Genomic DNA, 19,700 nt, shown 5'->3' with positions numbered 1-19,700 from the left:
ATGTCAATGGTGCGGTCAATATCGGTCAATTACAAAACATTGAATGGTAAGAATTACACTTGTGTATGATTTTTTGTGACTGAGCATAGTACTTTGATATATCCTGATATTGGCAATAATATTTTAGTGTTGCATAGCCAATAAATGCATAGAAATGACCCAAAGCCAAATAGACTTTCTGTAGAATTACTGCTGTTATTGATCGTTACATCAAACCACGGTTACTCTACTCATGGAGCTATAGCTCTACTCCACAGTTTAGGAAACTGGCCTGTTCTTTTGTTTTAATCCTTGTCTTGATAAATATTTGGGACAAAGGCATGTTAACGAGTAGTGCACACGTCACCCAGTAGGTATCTGCGGCGGCTCGAGTAATCTTAATGGAACGGTAATCATGGTAATCGAGTCAGGACAATGGATGTAAACAACCTGACCCGTACATATAGTGAAAAAAGACGACTGCCGTCTCTAACCATAGACAGTAAAGAGACGTTTCTCTACTGTCTATGCCCTAACTGAAATAAAAAATGTCTAAAATATCAAGAAAAACAGCGTGAAAGGTAATTGAGCCTTAAAATGTTTGCCAAGACACCCTTATAGAACAGGAATGCCTGTCAGTAGCATGTGAAATTAGCATTCACATGGCTAATTGGCATGGCTAAATGTATGTGCATAGGGAATAGGCAGTTAGCCAGTCCACAGTCATTTCAGAAGCACGTGGGTAACATGTGTATAGGCCGAAATATTTAAATGAGCTAGCCACTCACATACATGTGAACGAATGGTTATAACATGTGGACGAAGGGTTATAACATGTGAATGAATGGTTATTTTGAATAACGAATGGTCATTTTGAACCATTCACATGTATGTGAACGAATGGTCATTTTGAATGGTTATTTTGAATGCACATATGAATGACAGGATCATTCTGACAGAAAAAGAGCACCATGAAAAGTACTAATTTGACACTGGATTTTAATTTTACTTATGTTGCTGTGTGATTATTTTGGTTAACACAGTTCATTTGCATCTTTGGAAGGTGTAAGCAAAAAAGAAATAAGTGAAAGCTAATTCCAGTGAAATTAAGTACTTTTACACAGGACCTTTTAGTGAATGTGAAATAATTGTTGGAGATGTAATTTAACTATATTTGGCCTACAACTAAGCCAGGCCAAACAGGGTTAAAGCAACTCAGACTCACCTGAACACAGCAAACACAAGCAGGCTCACCTTTCCAACATTCCAAATAAAAGCACAAAATATACCTGTAAGTCTGATGACAAATTTAATAAATTTTTGGCTTCAACAAATTCCACAGACAAAGTGAAAAGTGATTTAGTCCAAGATAAGTTTTTAAAAGAGTTCATTTAGCTCTGGCCAATAAGTCTCGTCTTTCATGTCCTATTTTGTTTTGAAATTTGACATTGAAGACTTCTTTAGGTAAGTCATGATTATATTTGCCGAATTTCTCTTGGGCCTTGGCTGACATGCACACTGAAATGAAAGAGAAAGAAGAGAATGAACTTAGCAACATTTACTAAGACAACAAATTTACAATATAGTTTTAGAACATGAGTGTGATTTGTTACGTAAACACATAGAAGAATTTATTACATGTGGGTAACATATCTAGTGTAACATATCTAGAAATGTATTGGGCTTGTGTACGTTGTATTGACTTGACTAGTTGCCACAGCTACTGGTCTGATTAATTTATGTACTCATTACAGACTCGTCACATCATTACATCCTAATTTGAATCAATACAAGAAAGTATGTTACTGTCTGTAATACATGTAGCAAACAAGTTATTGAACTCATTAAAAATTACAGCTGCTGTCCTTTGAAAATGAAGACGCATCAAATTTCTGAATATTTTTTGTCTTTCAATACAAGGCTTCATACCTGGCAATATCATATTAAAAATACATTTTAACAGTAACCATGTATAAAAGAAGTAGAAAATTGCAAGTAAGACTTAGTGGTACAAACAATCATAAGTTTACAAAGCCATGTTCATCCTACGATCTAGTTTTTTTTTAATATTTTCATTTCGCCTAATTTTTTGCATACCCGGAAAATTGAAAGCGAGCGAGAAATTCATCTGAAAATGCTTATTGAGCCAATTTTGCAATGTGAATAAAAACAGGCACACTCATTATCTGATTGACTTCGAGTATGGGTGAGGCTCACATCGTCACGATCGCCAGCAAGTGCACAGTGAAGTCAATGCACCCACCATTTTGTCCATAGTCTGAAGTCACACATACTATAGAAATGTATTCGATTCGTGGCGCTACGTGTTGGTGTTACCTCCTTGAGGTAAAAGGTATTCGGAATCAAAATTTCTACCTCTTGAGCTTTATAAGAGTATTTTTAAATATGCATTTCAAATACTAACCGGATGAATGGGAAATTATCGTCAACCGGCGACTTGCTGTCTTGGTCACTGCATCCAACCACGGTCCAACACTGTCGCGGGGGAAATACACTTTACCTTCATGCCTACTGAAACATTACCCCTTAGACATAACTCACTTGCTGTTTTGACTAAAAATGTATCGTCGCTGGGGGTAGAAATGACCGAGAAATCAGCCATAATTCGTAAGATTCAGTTGAAGAACTTTCACTACGATATGAATGCAGTTTCACTAGCAACAGTATCAAAAGAAAAAGACATTGGAGTTACAATTCATGAATCACTTAAACCAGCCTGTCAATGTGCGGAAGCAGTGAAAAAAGCAAACAAGACTCTGGGATTAATCAAGAGATCATTTTCATTTAAATCAAAAGACATCATGATGAGACTATACAAGCAGTTTGTCCGACCATCACTGGAATATGCCATACAAGCGTGGTCACCATGGCTACAGAAAGACATAAACATGATTGAAAAAGTGCAGAGAAGAGCCACACGACTTATACCAGATTTACGTCATTTACCATATGAAGAGAGACTGAAAAAACTACACTTGACATCTTTAAGTTTAAGAAGACGACGTGGAGATATGATCCAGATGTATAAAATAATGTCCAACATTGATCACTGCAATCTGAAGTTCCATAAACCACACAGTAGGTCAACGAGAGGTCATATTCACAAAATACAGAAAACTCACGCGAAACTGGATGTCAGGAAGTACTACTTCTCATGCAGGATAGTAAACGAATGGAACAGTCTGCCAGATGAAGTTGTTACAGCGCCAACAGTAAATGCTTTCAAAACGTCATTGACTTGTACTATGAAACCAGAGAAGTCTAGAGGGATGACCAGAATCCTGAAAGGATTACTAATCCCGTCAACCGAACTGAACTGAACTGAACTGAAGCTCTGAACTGTTAGCCGTTACTTCAAAAAACTCTGCGCAGTCTCATTTGAGAGATGCAATGTGATATCCGATAAGTCAAAAGGTCAAGGGTCGTGATCGTCGCAAAATTTTGACATTTCGTGTACGCGTAAACTGTTCTTATCATATACCTACATTCACGTGCCTGTGTGAAGCTATGGGAGAAAGCGCCCTCAGATCCGTGCATTTTTTTACGTATCACGCCCCGGCCCGGTGCCCAAATATGAGCAATCGCGTGCATTTCTGAACTATTTCGATTCTGGTTTCTACGCGCGTTGCTATCTGCAAACGTTCCATTCGTACACAAAGCCAGCGCGAGATTAGGAAAACGTCTGCTCACTCAGATCGTAGTTGCGCGTGGCGACAGTGGGGCCGTGCAGGTGACATCAGCTTTTATTTCTAAATTCTAGTGAAATCCTGTGTATACTAAGTGCGTGCCTGTTCAGTAAGAATTACCAGAAACTGACAACACGCTTTTGTCCTCCATACACCTCGATTTCAGCCTTGATCTCTGTTGGTCACGTCATGGAGGTAGGATGGTCACGTACGTACGGATGTTGCTTTGCGCGTTCTAGAATTCTGCCGGTAAACAAATGACGTCATTATGTATGTCAATCCGCGACGGGAAGCGGTCATCGTATTTCTGAAAAACTTACACAAATGGCGATAAATCTTTGATATCGCACGCATTTTATCTCCTAAACAATGTTGAATATTATGTAAACTACATATTTACCATTTCATAAGGTATATGATAAAACCTTTACGGCCCTGATACGGCTTTTGCGGCCCTTGGTCGTACGGCGTACGGGCCCTCGCACGCTCGGGCCCTTCCGCCGTACGACCTCGGGCCGCAAAAGCCGTATCAGGGCCGTAAAGATTATTTTAGATATTTATAATAAACAAAAAATGACTTAATATGAAGAGATCAGTTAAAATACGGAAGTCAGACACACTAAGTGAACACCGTTGCAATACTGATCTGCCTTGTTAAATTCCAGCATACTCATTTACGGGACCCTTCAGGTGGTACCCTCTTGTGTCCCGGCCACTCCGTTTGGAAACCATGGTCCCTCCAAGTCACGACATCGTACCGTGTATCGTCAGAACCGTTAGTCCATCCGGCTCGATTTTTGTATGGTTGGGGAATAAAACAGTACCCGTACTGCGTCTCCATTAAGTTTTATGTAAGTTGTTGTCGCGAAAGTTTTACAATGGCAGATGCAGAACCATCGCAAGTGTGTTCGTCGTTGTGGCATGATATGACGTACAATACATGACTGCATAGCCAGTTGCTCACGGACGTACGCGAAAACGTGGACCGTATGAGAAATATTTAATGACTGATCCAACCATATTACATCTGAAAATGTGAGTACCTTTCAATAGAATGCAGGTTCCGATCATATTGGATATTTAGCGATGAACATGTGTTAATTATTTCACATCTTGAAAATAAAAATAAACGATGTTTAAATTGATCTGTGCTGATTTATTTAGAGGCTGCTCGCAGATGTTTGCAGTGACTTCCCTCTTGTCATATTCATTGGTTTATACTGAAAATCCCTGGTCTCCTTTTTTTTAATGGAGATGAATTAAACCAATTCTAGCCATATTCAAGGGATAGTCTGTAACTTCATAATTTTGGCAGAAATTTTGTTCTTATATTGACTACAGTTTTTTCTCTCTTTTCAAAATCATGTTGGCCAGTATTGCTTATGTTATTCTATTTTCTAAAGCATGTTCAAATGTCCAGTGTTCAGAACCTGTATTATGTACAGTCAGCATTGTTATATTGTTTGTAATCACATTTTAGTCTGGACTAAACTTCAATTGAAAACAATAAAAGTGAACTTTTATAATAACATGCACCCAAAGTGTATGTTGGTTGTATTGATAATATACGGTGGCCCAAAACTACCTGTTCTCCGCATTCAAAGTCTGCGTCGCAATCAATTGTTTTTCTCTCACATATGTCTCTGCATTCAAAGTCTGCGTCGCAATCAATTGTTTTCTCTCACATAAGCTTATGTCTCCGCATTCAAAGTCTGCGTCGCAATCAATTGTTTTTCTCTCACATATGTCTCCGCATTCAAAGTCTGTGTCGCAATCAAATGTTTTTTCTCTCACATATGTCTCCGCATTTAAAGTCTGCGTCGCAATCAAATGTTTTTCTCTCACATATGTCTCCGCATTCAAAGTCTGCGTCGCAATCAAATGTTTTCTCTCACATATGTCTCGGCATTCAAAGTCTGCGTCGCAATCAAATGTTTTTCTCACATATGTCTCGGCATTCAAAGTCTGCGTCGCAATCAAATGTTTTTCTCTCACATATGTCTCCGCATTCAAAGTCTGCGTCGCAATCAAATGTTTTTCTCTCACATATGTCTCCGCATTCAAAGTCTGCGTCGCAATCAAATGTTTTTCTCTCACATATATCTCCGCATTCAAAGTCTGCGTCGCAATCAAATGTTTTTCTCTCACATATGTCTCCGCATTCAAAGTCTGCGTCGCATTCAATTGTTTTTCTCTCACATATATCTCCGCATTCAAAGTCTGCGTCGCAATCAAATGTTTTCTCTCACATATGTCTCCGCATTCAAAGTCTGCGTCGCAATCAAATGTTTTTCTCTCACATATGTCTCCGCATTCCAAGTCTGCGTCGCATTCAATTGTTTTTCTCTCACATATGTCTCAGAGGTATGCCTCAGTGTACGTTATTCCGCGAAGCATAATTTCTATCGAACAGCGCTCTCAGACGGTCGCTATTGACAATGACGAACATTGTATCAAGTTATTTTCAATAGATTATCGATCGAAAATTTGTTTGGACGCCGCTTGTGCCGGCCGGGCGCTCGTGTGTTGAGGTCACGTCATAAACATTTCCACAATAACCCATATATTGACTTATACACTTAAATATCAACATTGAAGGTATCCGTTGGTTTCCTGTACTGAAATTAAATCGACGACAATTTTTTTAGTTTTGGTGATACTTTTACGTACGTTTCGGCACATTTTGGCGCACCTCGGCGTAGTTTGGCGCCATTGTGAACGGGGGACTACACGCGAGTGAGCGAGACAACAATGTATCAATTTCGGACAAAAGGATATCGATCGATAACGTTCACTGCACGATTACAGTGGAGACTCTACGCCCGTTCGCCTCTGTTCTGTGTATTCTTGCAGTTTACTGGGATTTTCATAGTTAATATTCGCCAAAATTTGGTATAAATTACAACAACCTGACTGGTATTTGGTCTGTATAATTTAAGAGACGCTAACCGATTAAAATGGGTCAATATTAGACCCTGATTCTGCATATGCAAACGCTGTAAGATCGCCATTTTATTGAGGGCAGGAGCAAAAATTCAGCGATCGGAAAAATAAAATGCAACTAAAACAAGTTTCGTCGAGAAATTCAAAAAAACTAAAATGACAGCAATTTTGTATATATATCAAGGAAACACCGTGCCACTTTTCACTATAATTGGTTCAGAATTGAGAAATTTGAACGAGCGATAGTTGTACGGTCTGTTCAGTACATTAAACGCAATTGTTTTCTATGGGAAATCGAGCAGAGTAGACACATCGTAAAATGAAAAATACATCTGAAACCAACGGTTTTTTTCAGATGTATTTTTCATATCGATATCCTTTTGTCCGAAATTGATACATTGTTGTCTCGCTCACTCGCGTGTAGTCCCCCCGTTCACATTGGCGCCAAACTACGCCGAGGTGCGCCAAAATGTGCCGAAATGTACGTAAAAGTATCACCAAAACTAAAAAAATTGTCGTCGATTTAATTTCAGTACAGGAACCAACGGATACCTTCAATGTTGATATTAAGTGTATAAGTCAATATATGGGTTATTGTGGAAATGTTTATGACGTGACCTCAACACACGAGCGCCCGGCCGGCACAAGCGGCGTCCAAACAAATTTTCGATCAATAATCTATTGAAAATAACTTGATACAATGTTCGTCGTTGTCAATAGCGACCGTCTGAGAGCGCTGGTCGATAGAAATTATGCTTCGCGGAATAACGTACACTGAGGCATACCTCTGAGACATATGTGAGAGAAAAACAATTGAATGCGACACAGACTTGGAATGCCGAGACATATGTGAGAGAAAAACATTTTATTGCGACGCAGACTTTGAATGCCGAGACATATGTGAGAGAAAAACATTTGATTGCGACGCAGACTTTGAATGCGGAGACATATGTGAGAGAAAAACATTTGATTGCGACGCAGACTTTGAATGCGGAGACATAAGCTTATGTGAGAGAAAAACATTTGATTGCGACGCAGACTTTGAATGCGGAGACATATGTGAGAGAAAAACAATTGAATGCGACGCAGACTTTGAATGCGGAGACATATGTGAGAGAAAAACAATTGAATGCGACGCAGACTTTGAATGCGGAGAACAGGTAGTTTTGGGCCACCGTAGTAATATGAACGAGCTAATTCAACTTAAATTTGTGAATAATAAAGTAAGAGAAGTTAATACACAACACAAAATGAACAAAATAAATAACTTACAGCTATACCGGTATACCAGCTGTCACTTTAAACTGCAAACCACTGCTTCTGTATCCACTTAATATTAAAGTCTGAGAACAATTTAACTGGTAACCGGTGCATGTGACCCATTTAGTATTTCTATAGTGCAAACATGAGTAATTTCACCTGAAAAACTTAACCCAAGTAAAAACAACGCTACACATGGGTGCCGCCTAATTTATTTAAATTAAATAGACAATAGGGAATGAGATTGACATGAGAATTGACAACAAGTCAGTCCTTGCAGTTTATTAATGCATGTCTAAATTTTTACTACCACATGTGTAAGCTACCATTCAATCCATTGACAATCTTCCCTTCTGTCATGAATTCAGTAGGACTGGTAATGAATGGTTACTTCACATGGCTGAGTCTGATTTCACATGCATAGCTAGTGATGAATGTTCAAATTTTAACATGTCATATTTCCAATACTGGCATGTGGCGGGTTGGACTGCTATGGACTGCCTATTTTTCCTCAAATAACCATTCAAACTGTTCCACACAGAAATGTGGACTGGTAATAGGCAGTTCAGTTTTGTAAGGGCCATAACTAACACTTTGTTGAATATTGCACTTATATTTATATTTCCGCTTCACCTCGGTTGTGAATGTGGCTACGCCAAGGTTGTCCGGATCGAAAGCTACTTGTGTCTTGGTAGCCTGTGTTGAGTTGGGAGCTAGGGCATCAGGATGCAAGTCACCAAGTTCGATGAATTTACCGAGGTTAGCCAAGGCGTTGAGTGTTGATTGGTCGACATATGGCAGTAGTAGGTCGGCTGGGGGTATTGCTGCAGGAGATTTGCCAGTTGGCCCGGCTCTAGGAGGTGGGCGCCATGGCGGTGCGTTGAGGCCAGCTCGCTGGACGGGTTGAACGTAGGGCGCAGCCATATTGCCCGGATTGTTGTTATGAGGTGCGCCACCATCGGTAGGGTAGTCCCGGATGTGCGTAGCGCCAGTAGCGGTGGTCGAGTCGGGTTGGGCAGCTGTAATGGCGGGTTGATATCCATTAGCGTGATTAGCGGGATGATTACCTGGGTGGACTTGAGTAACCACGGAGCAGGATGGAGCGGCGAGCGTCGTCGGTCCTGCGACGATGACTGAAGCGGGGATAGTGCACCAACGGCTGTATCAGTTGGCTGGACTTGCAGTCGGGCGGTGGGGTAGTGTTGGTAGTTGGTTGCCGTAGTTCGCGTCGGATTGTGTCAATGGCGCTTGTATGCTGGTTTCTATTAGTTTGGCGACGTGGTCTGGTATGCCTGGGTCGGCACGACGCCGGCAGGGTTGGTTGGTGTGGTTTCCATCGGTACTGGCTGGAGTAGCTGTTCGTCGAGGTGCGCTGGGCGTCTCTTCGACCTCGTCGGTGTACGGGTGGCCGCTCGGGCGCGGCCCCTGCTCTTCTTCATTTTTGGCATGGTGGATTTTGTGGCGTGAACTTGAGCGTGGCAGAAGTTGAAATGGACGAGCTATAGCTTTGCTCACACTGATATGCGCATGGATAGTGACGTGGAGAGGGTGACGCAAATTGTTTAGATAACGGTAAAGGGGCAGTTGGTAGATAAGTTACGTCATAAGTGCATCCAGCCAGTGGTAGTAGGTGGCGCATGGTGACCCACATATGTCAAGGTGTAAACCCTTTTCCCCGTGTCCTCCCAGACGTTAACAATGATTATAGCAAAGCCATAATCACCCATTATATTTTGGGTTGGAAGTATCGCTGCCATTTTCAAAAGACGGTGGCTAATGCAATAATAACGGTCATGGAATCGATCGCCTTTTTCTTAAAGCAAACTGAAATTAACTCATAAAATGTGGCATTCAGTAAGTTTCAAACATCCTTCAGGAGATCAGTGGTATCGGCACATCAATTTAGATGAGCTAATCATTATTGTCATGCGTTTGAAAAAAAAAGTCAGACATGTAGAACAAAATGGTGGAGCTTGACATCGTTGGAAATAACATACGTGACAGTCTTAGATAGGGTCGAAAATAATTTAATTTGAAAACAAAGCAATCAAAAAAGACAAACTACATGTTCAATTCTAAGATGTTTAGTTTCAAAACTACGCACTGAGATTTGAATGGGTCAGAATAAACAGTACCTGTACTGGTGATGTACAATAGTATGTCTGCTGTCATACAACATACACACAGGGCGGAGGGACTGTGATACAACTCTCGATTTTCGCCAACATTAATTCGTATAATGATAGAAAGTACCTACACTTCTTTTATGTTTACATGTTTATCCGCCGAGCATGGCTTTTAGAACGTCGATCTCTCTCTAAAATGCAAACAATTTGCGGAAAAACAATCATTTTCTGGGCTCTAAAGTCAGAGCGAAATACAACCACGCAATGTCAGAACGCTATGACGTCATAGGCTTCCATGGGTAACCCAGAGGTAAGCTCCTAAATCACACCTTAGAACAATAGTTGAAAGTAGAGTGAAGTAGAGTAACTCATGGATCTATTTTTGTACATCAATGAGAAACCATGATCTTAAATATTTTAAGATCGAAATTTCCAACCCAGAAAATGTTTATAAGTCTACTTCCACTTACTAGAATGTAAGTATTACCTAACGTGAACGTCCTTTGAGCTCAAAATTTCAGGAAATCAAATAAAGCGGGATGACATTCCAAGTGCTCTTATATATGGCTGTTGACAGTTTACGTCATTGTTCTCTCATCAATATGTTAAAATAGATTTTGATATAACGTTTTTGAAAATCACGTATGCAAGAACGATGAAAACTCATCTTGGTAGGCAACTGATATTGTAACAGTTATTACAGCAGTACTATACTAAAAGGCATGACGGTATTTTTCATAATATTTTCACCATTTTTGTTGCAAATGTCAACCATAATGCTGTTCTGCTTACAAATGTTCATTCTGTGATGAAATGTGTTATCTCATACTGCACTAGGTGCTGATTCAACAAAATATTCAGATCTGAAGAGTCAGAGAATATGAAAACTAACAGTGTTTGTCAATGACTATCTTTTGCAAGATGATAGAATTGTAATTACAATTTTTTAATTAAAATAAATTAGGTTGCATTTTAGTGTATATTGTGATACTATTTCCACAGTCACAGATAGTAGACTTTCAATTTGTCACAACAATTAAGATCTAGAGATAACTTGCTTGCTGCCTTTCATGACTTGATTAGTTTTTTATTACTCAGACATGAAAATACATCACATTTAATATTTTATCAATATTTGATATTTAGTGCCAATTAGTGAAATGTATATTCCATCGTGCATGATTGTCAAGTAATATGATTTTACAAAGCCAAGCCATCAAAGTTTACCGAGTGACTTCATTCTAAAATAAGTTTATTGGGCTATCATTATGGTGTCAAGATTATCTGGCCCAAAGTAGACTAGGCCTTGTTTTCTAAAACTCAATCACCAGTTTGTTCAGTCAGTTATTTTTCCAAATAAAGCTGCTATATACATGCTACTGGTGGACAATGTTGGTTCCTTTTTGACTGTCATAGATGTGTCAATGCATTTTTTCTTTGTGTTTGGGATGAGTCTTTGCTCTGCAGATTGTATGTTTCCCCTCTCAATGTATAAAATTTCATATTTAGAAGTCCAAAAGCTGTGTTATGGTAATGTGAATATGTGACTGCAGACACAAAGTGTCAGTATCACAAAGTACATGGAAAACAAAATTTCATAACACCCCTGGCCCCATTAATTAGGTTGAATAATGTGCAGAAACCAGAAAAATAGGTATGAGAGCATACTGCCCTAAGGACAAAATGAAAATGAACACCAGAATGTACTAGATGATACAAATTGTTAGTTTTTTAAAAGTTTTTAGCTCCCATAGCCATATGTATATATGGCAATGGAAGCTATTCTTATAGGCTAGGAAAATGTCTGTATGTATGTATGTCTGTATGTCTGTATGTCTGTACGTCTGTATGTCTGTATGTCTGTATGTCTGTATGTCTGTATGTCTGTCCGTCAACATCAAAAACTCCAAAACCGCTACACATTTCATCTTGATATTTGGTGTGTACATGGATGATGGGCTGTAGATGAGATTTTGTTCAAATGAAGTTGTCATTGCCAAAAATATGCAAATTAAGTGAAAAAATGTAAAAACAGTCAAAATTGAAAAAACTCAATAACCACTGAGCAGATTACATGAAAAATTTGCATGTAGGTACTTTGGGCTGACCTGAAATGATTGTGCTTTTTTGATTTTTTGATATTGTTGAAAATATGCAAATTAGTGCCAAAAAAGGCATTTTTGGTAAAAAATCTTCTTCTTCATAACCGCTGGTCAGACAGCTTTGATATTTGGTATACAGGTCCCTAGGGATAACCCAACTTGGATTTGTTCAAATTGTGATGAAATATGCAAATCTGTATTTTTAAGGCATTTTTTTGTCATTTTTGGTCAAAAATTTATTTCATCAAAACCGCTCGTCTGACAGCTTTGATATTTTCTATACAGGTTCCTACAGATAAACAAATATGATATATAGAATATATGATGAAATCTGCAATTTTGTATTTTTGGTGCAATTTTTGCCATTTTTGGTCAAAAAATGTGTTTCTCAAAAACTACTTGTCTGATGACTTTGATATTTGGTATACAGGTTCCTAGGGGTTCTCTTAGTGTGATATAGTGAAATTTGATGAAATCTTCAATTTTTGTATTTTTGGGTCAATTTTTGCCGTTTTTGGTCAAAATATTTGTTTCTCAAAAGTTAGTCATGTGATAGCTTTGATATTTGGTATACATTTTTATACATAATTATGATGAAATCATCAATTTTGTATTTTTGCAGCTTTCCTAGGGGTTCTCTTAGTGTGATATAGTGAAATTTGATGAAATCTTCAATTTTTGTATTTTTGGGTCAATTTTTGCCGTTTTTGGTCAAAATATTTGTTTCTCAAAAGTTAGTCATGTGATAGCTTTGATATTTGGTATAAATTTTTATACATAATTATGATGAAATCATCAATTTTGTATTTTTGCAGCTAATTTTGCCATTTTAGGTCAGGCCATCCTGAAATGAGCTATCAAAGATCTCAACCTTCTTCATCAATACATATGTCACGAAAAGTTGCTCTCTACATAACACAGCAGAGCTCTGTCGACTATTGGGTCGCTTGTTTTTTTCAAAACCGCTGGTCAGACAGCTTTAATATTTGGCTAACAAGTCCCTAGGATGACCCTAGTGAGATGATTTCATACAGTGAGGAAATACTTAATTTTGTATCCATGTCTATAGTAGCTTCAGGGACATTGGCCCTGTGTTTAAGATAATGCAGTGATTGAGTAAGCATTTGAAATGGTAAACTGTATTTGGTGTTGAAATGCGGTAAAAAATAATGAGAAAACATAGCTGAGGTGATTTCAGCAGGTTTGGTTTCCAACAAATATATTCAAAGTTTTTTCAATGTTAAAGAGTGATGGGGGGGGGGAGTCCTGGCAGATTTTGAAAAAATCCAAACAAATGTCAATAAAAAAATCAGCCACAGAAGGATTGTCAAAAAGAAAAGGTGGGATAGTGGGAAAAAAAGAATGTACAATGTATCGGATAAAAAAGATAATGTTCCTCATCAATCTTCCAGACAACCCCCTTTTATCAAATGGTACACCCCTGATGTATTTTTGTGTGCAATTAACCATGCAGTGTATTTTAGTTTAAGATGTCAATCAAGTTAGGTAAGGATTTGAAAGGAATAGTCAAGTTCACCACAGTTAAATTTCTTAACTTTATCTCTTGTGTCATCATCCTTGTATAATTGGTTAAGTTTGTAAGTTGCTCCAGATGTGGATGTACCAGCTGTTCTGGAAGAAAACAATGTTTACTTTTCCCTGTAGGCCATGTATCTGGTGCATGGGCAAAATGTAAATATCGGTTGCATGTTATGTATTTCAGTCTTTGTCAAATATTGTAAATGAAAAATCATGAACAGTTTGCTGTGTGCTTGTAAAAGATAACATGTTTGTCAATACATATTAAAACTGCCTTGCAGTTTGGTTGTCTTAAAAATTATCACAGAAGTAGAAAACGAAAAGAAACTAATCAAATTGCTGTAACATATTCACCCTCAGTGTCTGTAGGCCTATACTTAACTATTTTATCATTACATTCAGCTTTTTGTTATATCTTTATCACTCGATCTTCATGGGCCAAGGCACATTTGGGGTCAATGTCATCACTCTGTGCCAGTCTGTGAATGTCAGTCTGTCTGTATGTGTATGTCCATGTTTCATACATTGTTGGTTTGTTTTGATAACTATATGGGAGCGAACAGTGATTATTATCACTATTTTTGAATAGAACTGTTTTACGGTTGCAGGTTTGTCAATAAATATAGCTGTACACGGACATCAGACACTGCTGCTAGAAATGCGGATAAATTTTGTATTGCATACCCTTATAGAACAGGAATGCCTGTCAGTAGCATGTGAAATTAGCATTCACATGGCTAATTGGCATGGCTAAATGTATGTGCATAGGGAATAGGCAGTTAGCCAGTCCACAGTCATTTCAGAAGCACGTGGGTAACATGTGTATAGGCCGAAATATTAAATGAGCTAGCCACTCACATACATGTGAACGAATGGTTATAACATGTGGACGAAGGGTTATAACATGTGAATGAATGGTTATTTTGAATAACGAATGGTCATTTTGAACCATTCACATGTATGTGAACGAATGGTCATTTTGAATGGTTATTTTGAATGCACATATGAATGACAGAATCATTCTGACAGAAAAAGAGCACCATGAAAAGTACTAATTTGACACTGGATTTTAATTTTACTTATGTTGCTGTGTGATTATTTTGTTAACACAGTTCATTTGCATCTTTGGAAGGTGTAAGCAAAAAGAAATAAGTGAAAGCTAATTCCAGTGAAATTAAGTACTTTTACACAGGACCTTTTAGTGAATGTGAAATAATTGTTGGAGATGTAATTTAACTATATTTGGCCTACAACTAAGCCAGGCCAAACAGGGTTAAAAGCAACTCAGACTCACCTGAACACAGCAAACACAAGCAGACTCACCTTTCCAAACATTCAAAATAAAAAGCACAAAATATACCTGTAAGTCTGATGACAAATTTAATAAATTTTTGGCTTCAACAAATTCCACAGACAAAGTGAAAAGTGATTTAGTCCAAGATAAGTTTTTAAAAGAGTTCATTTAGCTCTGGCCAATAAGTCTCGTCTTTCATGTCCTATTTTGTTTTGAAATTTGACATTGAAGACTTCTTTAGGTAAGTCATGATTATATTTGCCGAATTTCTCTTGGGCCTTGGCTGACATGCACACTGAAATGAAAGAGAAAGAAGAGAATGAACTTAGCAACATTTACTAAGACAAACAAATTTACAATATAGTTTTAGAACATGAGTGTGATTTGTTACGTAAACACATAGAAGAATTTATTACATGTGGGTAACATATCTAGTGTAACATATCTAGAAATGTATTGGGCTTGTGTACGTTGTATTGACTTGACTAGTTGCCACAGCTACTGGTCTGATTAATTTATGTACTCATTACAGACTCGTCACATCATTACATCCTAATTTGAATCAATACAAGAAAGTATGTTACTGTCTGTAATACATGTAGCAAACAAGTTATTGAACTCATTAAAAATTACAGCTGCTGTCCTTTGAAAATGAAGACGCATCAAATTTCTGAATATTTTTTGTCTTTCAATACAAGGCTTCATACCTGGCAATATCATATTAAAAATACATTTTAACAGTAACCATGTATAAAAGAAGTAGAAAATTGCAAGTAAGACTTAGTGGTACAAACAATCATAAGTTTACAAAGCCATGTTCATCCTACGATCTAGTTTTTTTTTAATATTTTCATTTCGCCTAATTTTTTGCATACCCCGGAAAATTGAAAGCGAGCGAGAAATTCATCTGAAAATGCTTATTGAGCCAATTTTGCAATGTGAATAAAAACAGGCACAACTCATTATCTGATTGACTTCGAGTATGGGTGAGGCTCACATCTTCACGATCGCCAGCAAGTGCACAGTGAAGTCAATGCACCACCATTTTGTCCATAGTCTGAAGTCACACATACTATAGCAATGTATTCGATACGTGGCGCTACGTGTTGGTGTTACCTCCTTGAGGTAAAAGGTATTCGGAATCAAAATTTCTACCTCTTGAGCTTTATAAGAGTATTTTATAAATATGCATTTCAAATACTTACCGGATGAATGGGAAATTATCGTCAACCGGCGACTTGCTGTCTTGGTCACTGCATCCAACCACGGTCCAACACTGTCGCGGGGGGAAATACACTTTACCTTCATGCCTACTGAAACATTACCCCTTAGACATAACTCACTTGCTGTTTTGACTAAAAATGTATCGTCGCTGGGGGTAGAAATGACCGAGAAATCAGCCATAATTCGTAAGATTCAGTTGAAGAACTTTCACTACGATATGAATGCAGTTTCACTAGCAACAGTATCAAAAGAAAAAGACATTGGAGTTACAATTCATGAATCACTTAAACCAGCCTGTCAATGTGCGGAAGCAGTGAAAAAAGCAAACAAGACTCTGGGATTAATCAAGAGATCATTTTCATTTAAATCAAAAGACATCATGATGAGACTATACAAGCAGTTTGTCCGACCATCACTGGAATATGCCATACAAGCGTGGTCACCATGGCTACAGAAAGACATAAACATGATTGAAAAAGTGCAGAGAAGAGCCACACGACTTATACCAGATTTACGTCATTTACCATATGAAGAGAGACTGAAAAAACTACACTTGACATCTTTAAGTTTAAGAAGACGACGTGGAGATATGATCCAGATGTATAAAATAATGTCCAACATTGATCACTGCAATCTGAAGTTCCATAAACCACACAGTAGGTCAACGAGAGGTCATATTCACAAAATACAGAAAACTCACGCGAAACTGGATGTCAGGAAGTACTACTTCTCATGCAGGATAGTAAACGAATGGAACAGTCTGCCAGATGAAGTTGTTACAGCGCCAACAGTAAATGCTTTCAAAACGTCATTGACTTGTACTATGAAACCAGAGAAGTCTAGAGGGATGACCAGAATCCTGAAAGGATTACTAATCCCGTCAACCGAACTGAACTGAACTGAACTGAAGCTCTGAACTGTTAGCCGTTACTTCAAAAAACTCTGCGCAGTCTCATTTGAGAGATGCAATGTGATATCCGATAAGTCAAAAGGTCAAGGGTCGTGATCGTCGCAAAATTTTGACATTTCGTGTACGCGTAAACTGTTCTTATCATATACCTACATTCACGTGCCTGTGTGAAGCTATGGGAGAAAGCGCCCTCAGATCCGTGCATTTTTTTTACGTATCACGCCCCGGCCCGGTGCCCAAATATGGGCAATCGCGTGCATTTCTGAACTATTTCGATTCTGGTTTCTACGCGCGTTGCTATCTGCAAACGTTCCATTCGTACACAAAGCCAGCGCGAGATTAGGAAAACGTCTGCTCACTCAGATCGTAGTTGCGCGTGGCGACAGTGGGGCCGTGCAGGTGACATCAGCTTTTATTTCTAAATTCTAGTGAAATCCTGTGTATACTAAGTGCGTGCCTGTTCAGTAAGAATTACCAGAAACTGACAACACGCTTTTGTCCTCCATACACCTCGATTTCAGCCTTGATCTCTGTTGGTCACGTCATGGAGGTAGGATGGTCACGTACGTACGGATGTTGCTTTGAATTCTGCCGGTAAACAAATGACGTCATTATGTATGTCAATCCGCGACGGGAAGCGGTCATCGTATTTCTGAAAAACTTACACAAATGGCGATAAATCTTTGATATCGCACGCATTTTTATCTCCTAAACAATGTTGAATATTATGTAAACTACATATTTACCATTTCATAAGGTATATGATAAAACCTTTACGGCCCTGATACGGCTTTTTGCGGCCCTTGGTCGTACGGCGTACGGGCCCTCGCACGCTCGGGCCCTTCCGCCGTACGACCCGGGCCGCAAAAGCCGTATCAGGCCGTAAAGATTATTTTAGATATTTATAATAAACAAAAATGACTTAATATGAAGAGATCAGTTAAAATACGGAAGTCAGACACACTAAGTGAACACCGTTGCAATACTGATCTGCCTTGTTAAATTCCAGCATACTCATTTACGGGACCCTTCAGGTCGTACCCTCTTGCGTCCCGGCCACTCCGTTTGGAAACCATGGTCCCTCCAAGTCACGACATCGTACCGTGTATCGTCAGAACCGTTAGTCCATCCGGCTCGATTTTTGTACGGTTGGGGAATAAAACAGTACCCGTACTGCGTCTCCATTAAGTTTTATGTAAGTTGTAGTCGCGAAAGTTTTACAATGGCAGATGCAGAACCATCGCAAGTGTGTTCGTCGTTGTGGCATGATATGACGTACAATACATGACTGCATAGCCAGTTGCTCACGGACGTACGCGAAAACGTGGACCGTATGAGAAATATTTAATGACTGATCCAACCATATTACATCTGAAAATGTGAGTACCTTTCAATAGAATGCAGGTTCCGATCATATTGGATATTTAGCGATGAACATGTGTTAATTATTTCACATCTTGAATAAAAATAAACGATGTTTAAATTGATCTGTGCTGATTTTATTTAGAGGCTGCTCGCAGATGTTTGCAGTGACTTCCCTCTTGTCATATTCATTGGTTTATACTGAAAATCCCTGGTCTCCTTTTTTTTAATGGAGATGAATTAAACCATTCTAGCCATATTCAAGGGATAGTCTGTAACTTCATAATTTTGGCAGAAATTTTGTTCTTATATTGACTACAGTTTTTTCTCTCTTTTCAAAATCATGTTAGCCAGTATTGCTTATGTTATTCTATTTTCTAAAGCATGTTCAAATGTCCAGTGTTCAGAACCTGTATTATGTACAGTCAGCATTGTTATATTGTTTGTAATCACATTTTAGTCTGGACTAAACTTCAATTGAAAACAATAACAGTGAACTTTTATAATAACATGCACCCAAAGTGTATGTTGGTTGTATTGATAATATACGGTGGCCCAAAACTACCTGTTCTCCGCATTCAAAGTCTGCGTCGCAATCAATTGTTTTTCTCTCACATATGTCCTCTGCATTCAAAGTCTGCGTCGCAATCAATTGTTTTTCTCTCACATATGTCTCCGCATTCAAAGTCTGTGTCGCAATCAATTGTTTTTCTCTCACATATGTCTCCGCATTTAAAGTCTGCGTCGCAATCAAATGTTTTTCTCTCACATATGTCTCCGCATTCAAAGTCTGCGTCGCAATCAAATATTTTTCTCTCACATATGTCTCCGCATTCAAAGTCTGCGTCGCAATCAAATGTTTTTCTCTCACATATGTCTCCGCATTCAAAGTCTGCGTCGCAATCAAATGTTTTTCTCTCACATATGTCTCCGCATTCAAAGTCTGCGTCGCAATCAAATGTTTTTCTCTCACATATATCTCCGCATTCAAAGTCTGCGTCGCAATCAAATGTTTTTCTCTCACATATGTCTCCGCATTCAAAGTCTGCGTCGCATTCAATTGTTTTTCTCTCACATATATCTCCGCATTCAAAGTCTGCGTCGCAATCAAATGTTTTTCTCTCACATATGTCTCCGCATTCAAAGTCTGCGTCGCAATCAATGTTTTTCTCTCACATATGTCTCCGCATTCCAAGTCTGCGTCGCATTCAATTGTTTTTCTCTCACATATGTCTCAAGGTATGCCTCAGTGTA

General features: G+C 38.5%; 1 protein-coding gene and 2 long non-coding RNA genes across 3 annotated transcripts in view; 1 reads left to right on the top strand and 2 right to left on the bottom strand.

Moving 5' to 3' along the window:
* The window catches only part of LOC139120144 (regulator of G-protein signaling 12-like), a 435,920-nt gene that overhangs the window by 170,084 nt on the left and 246,136 nt on the right, over positions 1 to 19,700 (top strand). The gene's annotated exons all lie outside the window — the stretch shown is intronic.
* On the bottom strand, positions 1,272 to 3,464 carry LOC139119629 (uncharacterized). The gene is made up of 2 exons (XR_011548958.1): positions 2,405 to 3,464; positions 1,272 to 1,497 (listed from the first exon to the last, which is right to left on the bottom strand). It is a non-coding gene; the product is annotated as an uncharacterized lncRNA (long non-coding RNA).
* On the bottom strand, positions 15,020 to 17,073 carry LOC139120142 (uncharacterized). The gene is made up of 2 exons (XR_011549050.1): positions 16,156 to 17,073; positions 15,020 to 15,245 (listed from the first exon to the last, which is right to left on the bottom strand). It is a non-coding gene; the product is annotated as an uncharacterized lncRNA (long non-coding RNA).

The sequence above is a fragment of the Ptychodera flava genome, chromosome 20, assembly GCF_041260155.1.
Source record: "Ptychodera flava strain L36383 chromosome 20, AS_Pfla_20210202, whole genome shotgun sequence".
Classification (NCBI taxonomy): domain Eukaryota; kingdom Metazoa; phylum Hemichordata; class Enteropneusta; family Ptychoderidae; genus Ptychodera; species Ptychodera flava.
Note: the sequence above shows the minus strand (reverse complement) of the source record. Positions and strands in the feature narration are given on the sequence as shown.